The sequence below is a fragment of the Nicotiana sylvestris genome, chromosome 6 (genome assembly GCF_000393655.2).
Source record: "Nicotiana sylvestris chromosome 6, ASM39365v2, whole genome shotgun sequence".
NCBI lineage: Eukaryota > Viridiplantae > Streptophyta > Magnoliopsida > Solanales > Solanaceae > Nicotiana > Nicotiana sylvestris.
The window spans coordinates 151,023,223-151,036,339 of record NC_091062.1 but is presented as its reverse complement, the minus strand read 5'-3'; the positions used below and the strand labels follow the sequence as shown (position 1 = coordinate 151,036,339).

The 13,117-nt window shown below is 37.0% G+C and overlaps 1 long non-coding RNA gene across 1 annotated transcript in view; it reads right to left on the bottom strand.

The window, feature by feature from the left end:
* LOC138872069 (uncharacterized) overlaps nt 1–10,785 on the bottom strand; it is a 30,223-nt gene extending 19,438 nt beyond the window's left edge. Inside the window, exons 1-2 of the long non-coding RNA XR_011400486.1 lie at nt 10,562–10,785; nt 9,844–9,892 (exon numbers count right to left, since the gene is read on the bottom strand). This is a non-coding gene — a long non-coding RNA (uncharacterized lncRNA). The remainder of the gene's footprint in view (nt 1–9,843; nt 9,893–10,561) is intronic.
* Nucleotides 10,786–13,117: the final 2,332 nt, after the last annotated feature.

The following is a 13,117-nucleotide window of genomic DNA, read 5'->3' as shown; positions in this document are numbered from 1 at the left end:
GTGGGGGAAGATGTAACGACCCGACCGGTTGTTTCAAGCTTTTGCACTTTGATCGCCAGTTCTCGGGCATGACTTGACCCGTATGATGTATTATGACTGATGTAAATCATTGATTTTGGTTTTCACGGAAATCGGTATGAATTCGAAAGAACAGTCTCAGTTGAAAGCTTTGAATTTGAAAGGTTTGACCAAGAGTTGATTTATTTGTATATGAGCTCGGATCGGAATTTTTATGATTTGGTTAGCTTTGTTGGGTGATTTATGACTTAGGAGTGTGATCGAAATTGGTTTTGGAGGTCCGGAGTAGAAATAGGCTTGAATTGGCGAAGTTAGTATTTTGGCGATTTCTGGTTGATAGGTGAGATTTTGATTCGAGGGTCGGAATTGAATTCCGAGAGTTGTTGTAGCTTCGTTATGTCATTTGTGATGTGTGCGCAAAATTTCAGGTCATTCGGACGTGGTTTGGTTGGGTTTTTGATCGAAAGCATATTTCAAACGTTTTTAGAAAACTTAGGCTTGAATACGATGTGAATTGATGGATTTGATGTTGTTTGAAGTGTTTTGATAATTGGAACAAGTTTGAATAAGGTATTGGGTCATGTTCGTGCTTTTGGTTGAGGCCTCGGAGGCCTCGGGGTGATTTCAGATGGTTGGCGGGGAAATTGGAATTTGTGTTGCAGCTTTAGATTTGCTGCTTATGGTATTTCCGCATCTGCGGTTTGTGGACCGCAGATGCGGCACCGCAGATGCGGGTGTATCATCGCAGAAGCGAAAATGGGTCAGGCGAGCTGGACCGCAGAAGCGGCTAAAAGGATCGCATCTGCGGAAGCGCAGATGCGGAAGTGGTTCGCAGATGCGGCTTAGGCCGGTTTAATGAACTCCGCAGAAGTGGATGTGTTGACTGCATATGCGGTACCGTAAAAGTGGATTTTGGACCGCAGATGCGGTCATGTCTGGGCAGAATGTATAATAGTCTTCCTTCGTGATTTTTGAAGGGTTTAACCATTTTTGCAATCGATATTGGGAGCTTTGGGCAATTTTGAAGAGAGGAATCAAAGAGACTTCGTTGAGGTAAGGATTTTGGACTTAAAACACATTTATATAGTTGAATTTCACGAATTTAGGGTTGTAACTAATGGGTTTAAAGAGCAAAAAATGGAGGATTAGGGCTTGAGTTTAAGAGACCTTTAATGGAGGATTTGAGGGGTCATTTGAACTCCAATTTTGATGTTGTTGATATGTATAAACTCGTGAAAGGATAAGGAACCTATTGATGTAAAAATTTCTGAGTTTCGAGAAGTGGGCCCGGGGCTCGGGTTTTTGGTAATTTCGGGATTTGTGCTTGTTATTGATTGTTTTCGCTTGGGCTTTGTTCCCTTAGTATATTGTGATGCATTTGTTCTGATTTTGGATAGATTCGATGCGTGTGGAGGCCGATTTGAGGGGCAAAGGCGTCACAAGCTAGAGATTTCACCGGTTCGAGGTGAGTAATGATTGTAAATTATATCCTGAGGGTTTGAAACCCCGGATTCGCACATCGTAGTGCTATATTGAGGTGAGACACGCGCTTGATGATGAGCGTGGGGTAGTTTACTGTAGGGGATTGTGACTTGGTCCGTCCTAATTGATACTTTTACCGTGTATTTGATTGAAACTTATTTGTTATCATCATTATTTGGACTGATTGCCATATTTGGGCTTCGAGCCAACTATTTGAACCCTCCGGAGATTTTTATCACTATTTCCTCATTGTTTTGACCTACTACTTGAACTCAGTCGTATTGTTTTTTACTATTGTACAACTCAACCACTTTTACTCGGTTTTAAAACTAAAATGATATATTAAATGATGTTTTGAGGCTAAGAACTACTGTTTTTACTAACGCCTGATGGGCTTATGTGATTTCTGGACTGAGTATGGCCGAGGGCCAGATGTGAGGATATTATGGGATCGGGCTGCGCGCCGCAACAGTGTTATACTGATATTGATATGAGGCCGAGGGCCTAGATTTGATGCCACGAGATGGCTTGATATTGCGCTTGGACCGTAAGGGGCCCCTCTCGGAGTCTGCACACCCCCCAGTGAGCGCCGTCGATGAGATATATGGATCGGGCTGCACGTCGCAGCGGTGTTGGTACTGTTCTACGTGTTTACTTTACTTCATATATCTGTCATTATCTGTTGTTTGTGCTACTTCATGTGATATCTATCTGATCGCCTAGCATTTATCTGTTAATTGAGTGTCGTGCCCGAGGGGCAAATTTTCGTGCTTATCTGCACTATTTGTTTGTATTCATTTGCGTAACAGTTGAAAAAGTCATTTTTAAAAGAGGTTTAAAATGAGCTAAGATGTTTTTCCAAGGATTTCACAGTTTCACTGCTTTTATTCAAAGGGATTTAGACTGCTCTATACAACATGTTGATGCATTTTTCGTGATTTCTTATTGCTCAGTTATTATTTACCTTTATTACTCACTGAGTTGGAGTACTCACTTTACTCTCTGCACCTCGTGTGCAAATACAGGTATTTGTTCACCCGGTAGCGGGTTTTGAGCTGGACGGAGGCTAAGTTATCGGAGTTTAGTGAGATGACTGCCGGCGTTCGTAGCACCGCATTTCTTCCTTTTGTTTATCAGTCCTATTTTGTATATTTCAGGCCTTGTAGTTGTATTTATACTCTAATAGATGCTCGTGACTTGTGACACCCCGGTTTGAGCTATGTCGGGTTGTACTTCCGCTAATTATTATCATTTAATCATATTTAAACTTCTTATGAACTGTTTAACTGCTTTAAATAGGATGTATTGGGTTTAGTTGGTTGGCCTTGTCTTCACGAGAGACGCCATCATGACCGGATCAGGGATTGGGTCATGACAAATCCACACCATACTCTTGCCTGTATCCTTTGGCCACCAAGCGAGCCTTATATTTGTCAAACTTCACCATTCTCATGAGTTTGGTTTTATTAACCCATTTGACTCCAATCGACTTTTGCCCTTTTGGAAGATCAATAAGCTCCCAAGTATTATTCTTTTCTATTGATGCAATTTCAACATCCATTGCTTTCTGCCACTTCAAATCTTTATAAGCATCCTCAAATCTTAATGGATCACAATAAGAAATTAAAGCTACATAGGTAAGAGAATTTTTTTTTCCAGATTGATGAGTTCCACTAACCTCATAATCTGCCATCCATGCTGGTGTCCTGCGATCTCGTTGAGGTCGGGAATTGATACCTTCTTGATTTACCAAGGTAGAAGAACCTTCACTTTCAGTCATTGGTTGCTCTTGCTCCCTGACTCTGTCATCAAGATCTAAAGAAAGTTGTTGGTTTCTTGGATTTTCTTCCCATGGCCAGAAATTATCTTCGTCAAACACCACATCACGACTGATAATTATCTTCTTGCTAACTGGATTGTACAATTTGTAGGCTTTTGACTCCTTGCTAACACCAAGGAAAACACACTTGATGGCTTTGTCATCTAGCTTTGTTCTTTTCTGATCTAAAACATGAGCAAATGTAACACAACCAAACACTTTAAAGTATTCAATATTTGGTTGCTATCCACTCCAAGCTTCTTCTGGGGTCATGTTTTAAATAGCATGAGAAGGACTTCTATTCAAAACATAGACACTCCAGCAAACAGCTTAACGCCAAAAAACTCTAGGAATATGACTCTTTCGCAACAGGCTCCGCACAACATTCATGATTGTCCGATTCTTCCCCTCACATACTCCATTTTGGTGAGGAGTATAAGCAGCTGTAAGTTGCCGACGTAGCCCATGAGATTCACAAAAACTTATAAATTCTTGTGAAAGATACTCCCCTCCATGATCCGTGCGAAAGATCTTTATGGAACATTCTGTCTCCTTTTCAACAAGAGCTCTGAAGCTTTTAAAAGCTATAAAAGATTCAGATTTTTCTCGCAAAAAATGAACCCATGTCTTCCTGCTAAAATCATCAATAAACGTTATAAAATAATGTTTTCCTCCATTGGAAATTGGATTTATTGGTCCACAAATGTCTGAGTGAACTAGTTCCAACTGCCATTTAGCTCTCCACGCTTTTCCTTTTGGAAAGCTATCGCGAGATTGCTTTCCAACGACACAATCTTCACAAATATATGCGGGAATATCAAAATTAGCGTGAATATGTGATTTTTGCCCTATTCAAAATATTCTTATAAAATTAAAGAAATAGATTTTTTTTCAATTGTTTGCAATTTTGTAGGATTTTTATTAATTATTTGCATTTTTGTACATTTAATTTTTATTAAAATCATGAAAAAGCCCTAAAAATGTCAAAAACATCATGCACTGCATATTAGACTATGTATTCATATTTTAGGATTAATTAGTTAATAAATTACTTTATTAAAATGAAAAAATCATAAAATATTGCTCATTTTTACATTTTAGCTTTCAATTTTAGATTAGTAATCTTCTCTTTTTAATTTTTGGTTCAACTAACTTTTGTAAATATTATAATTATATAATTAGCTTAATTTTGCAAATTAGATTAATTTAGGATTTAATTTAGGATTTTAATTAATTAGAGAAAAGAAAAGGGAAAAACAAAGAAAAAAATAGGAAAATGTATTTGGTCTTGTTTCTTTGAAATTAGGCCAATCTTTAAAATTAGCCCGGTTTAATTGTTAAAATCCCATTCAAACCCAACCCAATCCCATAAAACCCGGTCCAATCCCTTTAGCCCCAAAACGACCCTGTATTGCCCCTCCTTAATCCCAGCCGTTGATCACCATGAATCTAACGGCTGGGAACTGATCGTCCTTTTTGTATAATACTGTCCGAACAGACCTCCCTCCTAACCCCAAAACCTACCTCAGTCCCCCATCTCTCTCAAGAGACTAAAAACTAGCCGCCCTCTCACTCCCCTGCCAGCTCCGCCTCGCTCCGCCACCCGAAAATCGCCTTCCGGTGGCGGAGTATCACCAAATCGCTCCAAATTTACACCCAGTAATCTTGAGCTCTTCCCAAACTATCCCACTATCAATTTCCCCAAAATCACCACCCAAATCCATTAATTTCAGATCTAAAAATCATACCCACCCCAAAACCACATCCCATGCTCCTCACACCTCTCCAAACTTTAAACCACAGTCGATTTCCCAAAACCCTACCCTTGCTTCATTAATTTTGGATCCGAATTCTGGAACCCTAGCTTCATTTTGGCTTCTGATTTGGGCATGCGAGGTTGGTTCTTAGGACCCATGACTTACATCAGTCGATTGCTCTTGATAAGAGCAATCAATTGATGTTAGTTTAGGTTCATTTTTACCCCCATCAAACTTGTTCCGAGTTCGAGGTTGTCTCAGACGAGTCTTGGTGGTATTTCCTATTCTTTCTTTGGCTATTCTTCCTTTCTTCTTTGATCAGTTTGCATGACTTAGGGTTTTTTAGTGCTCCAGTTTTATGCGTTTGTTCATCTTGCTTATGTTAGTATAAATTAGCATGTCTTAGCAGTTTCATTGCATGAAATTCCTGCTGATTCCATCACAATGTGATTCATGTTTAGGGTTAGTTCAATTTAGGCTTTCTAATGTTGAATATTGTAGGATTCATTTGCATTTTTTTTATTGCTTGATTATTATTTCGGTTAATTGTTGGCTTAGTCCCTGTTTGTTTGATTTGTACATCATTAGAAACTTGTAAGGGTCTATTTGAACTAAAAGAATCTTAGGATGATTTTCAAAAAAAATATCTAGGAAAAGGAAGGTTCTAGAAGTATACAGCTGTCCAGAATTGTTTAAAAGATGCTGAAAAATGGACAGTTGTCCATTATTCTCTGTCAAATATGATGTACTATCTAAGGAATTTAGGGTAGAATATTCTTTTGATACTATTTTTGGATATACACTACAAAAGGAAAGCCATTCACTCATTCTCATACACACACTCATCAGATTTTCAGAACTCTAAAATACATTCAAAATGTTTAGCTACTATTTCCTTAGGAATTGATTTTTTTCCCTTTGATTTTAGCAAATAACTTAAAGAACTTCTTTGGGATTTTCTGGTTTTCATAAGTCAAAAAATTGATTGAATGTGAGGCTTTCTTTCTCTGGGATTTACTGTTGTAGTTGTTGTGTTTGCTCACCTTCTATTAGTTGTTGTGAACTCTGGGTTAGCTATCATCAAGATTAAAGAATCCATTTTCTACTCCTTAAGTTCTGTTGATTTCTGCTGCTAGGTATGCAGAAACTCCTTCTTATTATCTTTTGAATGAACAAATGACAAGATAGATTGTTGATTTCATGATCATGTCTAAATATGTATGTTTATTACATTTAATTATCAGATCTGTCTACATTTGTTGTTAAAACTGTATGCTTAAGCTAAAAGCTAAACTGAAATCACTTCTTTTTCTTTGAAAATTCTATCTGATGTTCTAGAATGGCATTTATGTGAACTACCTTGTTGTCTACCTTCTGTTAAGTGTGATTGTTCATCCTAAGCAAACCATGCTGACTCTATCTGCTTTCATCTTGTTTTATTTAACATATAACTTATCTTGTTTCTCTTCTTCTGTTTCGTTTTTCTACTGAAACTGATTTCCCATGTGAATTTGGACCTCAGTATGTGTATTTTTCTAATAAACATTAGTTGTTTGCATTTGAGCATTATATAAAATTTTAATTTGTTTCATGTTTTCTTGATAAGTTGAGGTTCAGTAGATGTTTTTTGAAGGTCGGTACTTGTGGATCCTGCCACCTGTTGGTTTAATATGCAATTCAAGGCATTGAGCAAGTTACATCTCTTTGGCATTTCTTTGATTTTGGGTTTGTTATATTCTAGTTAGATTCTGATTGTCGAAAGCTCGAGTACTCTGTAATAAAGGGTGAATTTAGTGACTTTGAGCCATGATTGTGTATATGGTAAACAACAGTATATGTGTTTAAGGTCTTATTCAGAAAGTTTATGATTCACTCATTGTATCAAATTTATTGTATCATTTAACCTTGTCTTCTACTACTTGAAAGAGTGCCATAGTGTGAGAAAGAAAAATAATAATTTTGTTGTTAATTAAATCATTGTAATCATCAGTAGATCTACAATTGTTATTTTGAATTATCTCCTTCAAGTGTTTAAAATGTTGTATAGTTGATTCATATTTTGCCAGCAATCGTATAAATGCCAATGGATGAATTAGCTCATACCTTTGTCATTCGGGCTTCCTTTAGGGAGCCCAATGCCGAAAATGACTTTGGTTAAGGCCTATTGAGAGTTCACCTGAGTGCTTGATTTCCTGATGGACCTTTGGTTTGTACCCACTAAAATGTGTATGAGATTTGGTTGGGCCATGGGCCAGCTTAAGCTATTGTGATAGCGGCTCAATTTGAGCCCAAATTCTGAAATTGACTTGCGTTAATTTAGTTACAAATCTTCCCTCACCTCCTTCTTTATCACATGAAAACAAAATATAGATTCAAATTTTAGTATTTTTAAGATTAGAATTGTTTCCTCGAACCCACAACGTGCCACCCAATGAAATATCAGATTTAGAATAAACAAACCTTCGAATACTGTAGTTTGCATTAATTGGGTACAATCTTTTGAAATAAATTGAGGCGCGCCATTCACAAATAAATTCCATAATCTATGGCCCTCACATTAATACCAAAACTAGTGTGAAAAATACTTGGAACATTCATAACTAGTGTAGAAAATGCTTTGAACATTCGTAGCTTGCTTTAGGCGCATTTTATAATAAATCATCACAACTACGGGTACGGTTCCCGTGGCGTAGTCGTGATACATAATTTCCAAATTCGGGTGTGCATTTCATGTGACCCGATCCTAACAACTTCTAACAATAATAAAATAAACATGTCGTGAATCGCGCGTGCATTTCATGTAGCCCGATTTGTGGTGTGTTCTCAAACAAACAAGTGTACGACAATCGTAACTTGTTCAAGAAATAATTCCATAAATCCTAAAAAAAGCGGTTAAACATAATTAAAAGCAGTTATAAAGTTAAAAATGCACAATAGGTTTAAAACATATAGTAAATCAGGTAATTAGGCTAATTATTAATAGTTAAGCGACCGTGCTCGAACCACAAAATTCGAAAATGCCTAACACCTTCTCCCGGGTTAACAGAATTCCTTATCTAGAATTTCTGATTTCGCAGACTTTTAAATAAAGTCGATTTTCCTCGATTTGAGATTTAAAATAAACCAGTGACTTGGGATACCACAATAAATATCCCAAGTGACGACTCTAATTAAATTAAAAAATAATTCCATTTCGATTTATGTCACTTTAATTGAAAAAACTCCCTTATCGCCCTCTCGGGTGGGAAAAAGGAGGTGTGACAGCTCTAGCGAATCTGCTAGGGATCAAAACCCAGAACTTTCGGTTCGAGGTTCAAGAATTCGAGCTTAGAATAACTTTTATAATTTGATTTTTATCTGATTGTTATTACATGTTTGGGCCTAATGTGCTAAATGCCGCTTTTTACCGCTTTGAAATTATTTGAACTATATATAAACTGTTGCGAAACCACTCTCTTCTAATCTTCTGTGAAGTGTACGCTGGCGTGACTTCTTTTATTAGTGTCATACCCTAATTTAGAATGAGGTTCGGAAAAGTTGCAAAGCCAGATGATCTTTTGGTTACCAATACGCTGCCCCCTGGCTCGAGTTGTCCGCTCGGGTAAGCCAGGTCTAGAACAATGCACTCAGGTTTTAAACCTAAAATAATACAATCTCATGCCGGATCCCTAGTAGGAACGCTTGTTTGCATCATGTGCATTTGACTTTGGGGACTCAACACAAGAGTTGGGTCCATCTAGTAGAGGTGTACCCAAAAATCAAAAGACCATTGTGATGCATTTTTACGTGCTACTTCTACAATTATTTGCTTCAGTTTGCATATTGACCGATTTCTAGAATAGGGAAAAATTGAAAAAATCAAATTGAGGTATGAGAGATAATTACCCGCCCTTGAAAATTCCGATGCCCAAAATATATCGAAACTCTGCCGAAATTTTGAAAAAAAGGGAAAATTGTTTCAAAATATTTCATATTTTTAGTTGCGTCAAAATTAACCAAACTACGCGGGTTTGATTCTCACCGGATGTGGAATACAAAAGATAGGTCAATACCACAATAACAGGTCAACAAGTAGACCAACAAATGTTATGTAGTCATCTGGGACCCGTGCACATCCTTCTTGTTCACTGATCAAAGAATGTATCCACAGCATTAGCATATATGTCTGATAGTTAATTCTACCAGTTTAACTCCTCGTTAAAAATAGACCAGAACTTATTCTAAACCCTCAGCATGTCCCATCATTTTAATATGCATCCATATTCAATTATATAGGGGAAAACGGAGATAGGTGCACAGTCCACACGTGTTCCCCAACCATGTCTTTCTACCCAGTGATTAAAAAGAAATAGCCTCTAAAACTAATACAGTGAAGTCCAGGATCCCAAATGGGTGCATATAAAATTCCATGGTACTTCTTTGACACGTTTGTTGAAAAAAATTCAACTTTAGCCCTTCTACCACAACATGATAGTTCAGCTTAACTATTCTTCACCCTACTCCGCCCCACTCTGTCCACCCCACCCCTCTAAAAAAGAACCAAATTGTATATGACATAGCTGATATTAAGTTGTCAATCCAAAAGAGAAGTAAAAGATGCTTAGGCCAGAGTTTTCGTGTTATATAAAATTATTATTGTCTCAGCCATATCCCAAGTCATACATGATTACTGAAAAGGATATTTATCCGCAACGATCTTATAGGAAAAATGCACAAGAACTTTGAAGATATAAGGTCATTCAATTGAAGTGACATTAAAAGTCTAACCTCAATATTAGGCCCTCACCCTGCATATAAGACTTAACAAATTGCTAATCTGCTCAATGAAAATGAAAAAGTTTAACGAATAAGTAAAAAGAAGGCTTCAACAATGCAAAGTAAATCACATAAACAAGGAATGAAAGGCTTTTAATTATAGTGCTATAACAACAAAGTTCTATTAAGCTGAGATTTGATAACCCATACAACACCTATAAATTAGATGCATACTTGTCCCTAGATAAATAATTACAATGAAGATCATACATAATATAGTCTAATAGACAAATTCCAAATCAAAAAGTACTTCAACTTCAGAAATTTATTCATCAAAGTGCTTGAAAAGGTTTATGAAGAAACATGTCAAGAAGTATTATTAGGAACGCTCAACCAAGATAAACCTAATAAGTTAGAAAACCAAACAATGAGACAATGTATATGAGAAGTGCAAATAAATTTCCTCGGAATCCTCCACATCAATTGAGCCGCAACCTACAATTATTTCAGTACCTTTTAAGCTAATACATAGATAGCAAATAATATATTCTGGTAATTGTATTTTCTATTTCAACTGAAAAATTCTCGGATTTGACAGTAAGTCGTGAAGTTATTCCGCCAACGATAAAGCATTCGAGTTTCGAAAGTATAAGGATCTATTTGTACCCAAAATTTAGTAAATCTAACAAATTTTCTATAAATTTACAAGAAAATGAAATTAAACCCTAACCTTGAAACAAGAGGGGGATAAGCTTATCATTTCAAGCCCTAGTTTTGGGTTGAGGGAAGGCTGGAGGATCATTCAAACCTCATACTTTAGAGCTCTGGCTCAAGCATCTGGTGGAATTTGGGAAGGGTTTGGACAAAAGAGGGGGAAGGGTTCGACCAAAAATGAAAGAAAGAGAGGGAAGTCCTCCCGCCTCACTTTTCAACAAATTGAGGAATTTTAATCGGCAAATCATTTTTAAGCCATAAAGGCACTTATGGTTGAAACAAAAATAATATTGTTGCCAATAATATAATTTAATAATATAACTCAAGGGCACTTTATAGATAACCTGAATAGTATTAATTAAAACATTTAATTCAAGAGTTCAAATTATGGTTTAATTTAGTACAACCCTTTTATTTTACTGTTGATTTACTTTTTTTACCTCTGAAAATTCAATATAATATTCTATATTTAATTTAACTGCATACAAATTTATGTCTTAATTCATGGAAATTAATCACAATTAAATTAGTATTATTCAGCTGTAAATTAGGTTTTTGTTTATTATTTGGCTATAAATCTGCTTCGTAGTAGTCGTATTATTCAGCTACAACTTTTAAGTCATCGCTATAAAAATGTTGTATATTTTGTGACAAAACTTTGTTGTCACTAAGTTGTGATTTGATTAGAGACTATAAAATGATTGTCACTAATTATTTATACTTTTAGTGACAAAAAGTAAGGTCACAAAAAGGTATACAATTTTATGGCTAAAGCTTACACCATTTGGTTACAAATATTGAACCGTCTATTTGACAACACATGTTTAGTGACAAAACTTTTTCGTATCCAAAGTTCAGCTAATTATAAGACAAATAAATTTTCGTCACAAATTGTGTGATACATTGGTGACGAAGCCAATTTGTCACGAATAATTTTACTTTTGTGGCTAATACTACACAATAATGGCGCCAACTTATTTTTTGGTGGAAAACTTTTGAGGACGCAATTTTCACCACGAAATCTTATGTTTCGTCACTAGAAGTTAGTGGCTCATGTATTTAAAGACGAAATATAATTTTGTCACGAAAAGTGAGCAATTGGTGACGAATTTTGTCGTAGCTAATAATTTTGTAGCTAAATACCACATTGTTGTAGTGGTAGGCAACCCTCATCGGGTCCAACCTTGTTTTTTGCAAAAATAACAAAAAATTTGAAAATGTCCTCATTGTTGTCATAAATAAAGTGGGTGATGCCGTTTTTGTCTAAATAGTCGAACATCATGTCGGGGCGCTGGAAGGCCTTTTTGCAAGAATAGCCACCGACGGCATCTTTACCAATTTTTGGCCACCTAGCAAACACAACCCTAAAATCTTCCCTTTTGAAGTGTTGAAGGGCGTATTTGCAAAAGTAGTCGTGTTTATTTGAATTTTGCAAAATGATCCCTTTTTATCAGCCTTAATAAAATTCACTTTGTTTTAAACCAATCACCTTAATCTAAATGTGCAGAATGACCACGAGTCAAAATTTACCAATGAAGGTTATGACCAAGATTTCGTTGGAACAACACATATGGTGGGAAGATCTGGGTAAGCAAGGACGAGACCGGATCAACCATTACTTGGGGGCGCTGACTGGATTACTAAAGCAGGCCTAGGGGAGACATAATAAAAGCACTAGTGACATTTTGGGACCCAGCTCACAATGTTTTACATTTCTCGAACTTCGAACTCACACCTACTTTGGAGGACATAGCGGGTTATGCTGGGAGTACCGAGGGTCTAAGATATAAATACCTAGTCGCTCCAAGGGCCGTCACCCCTCACAAGTTTCTGAATTTGTTAAAAATAAGCAGGTAGGTCCAGTATGCAGATTTAGCAAGTGGGTTTTCCACTCTATACTTCATATACCATCGGTATGGGCATGTAAGAGGATTTGATAACCCGGAAAGTGAAATCTGTAGCAAAGGAAACCGGTCAAAGTAGAAAGAGCATAGATGTTTCGCCTTCATGGTGGCATTCTTAGGTCTTCTAGTATTTCCTAGGAAGGACGGGAATATTGATCTACGGGTAGCTGGAATCGTCAAAGTTTTGATTACCAATGCCAAGAGCACCCTCACCTCTATGATAGTAACTGAGATATTCCGAGCTCTCACGGTTTGCAAAGCCGGAGTAGATTTTTTCGAAGGGTGCAATTTGTTGCTATAAATGTGGATAATTGAGCACCCGTGTCATCGGCCTCAATATATGAATTACGGATCTACAGAAAAAAACTGCATTGAGGAGTTCGACACAAGGGTCTTGGTGTTAAAAATGCTAGAAGGGGTCGGAGATTGGATATCCCGCCTTCGTTCCATATCTGCGGGGCAGATAGAGTGGACACTAGGTTAGCTTCCTGTTGAAGAAATTGTGTACATGCCTGCCACCGATCCTTACTTCCTCCTAATGGGTGTTCAGGGCATCTAGCCTTATGCCCCATACCGAGTGTTGAGACAGTTGGGAAGATTCCAGGTAGTTCCCCAGGATGAAGATCTTAGTGTTCATGCAGTTGAAATCCGCGCGGATGGCCAATTTC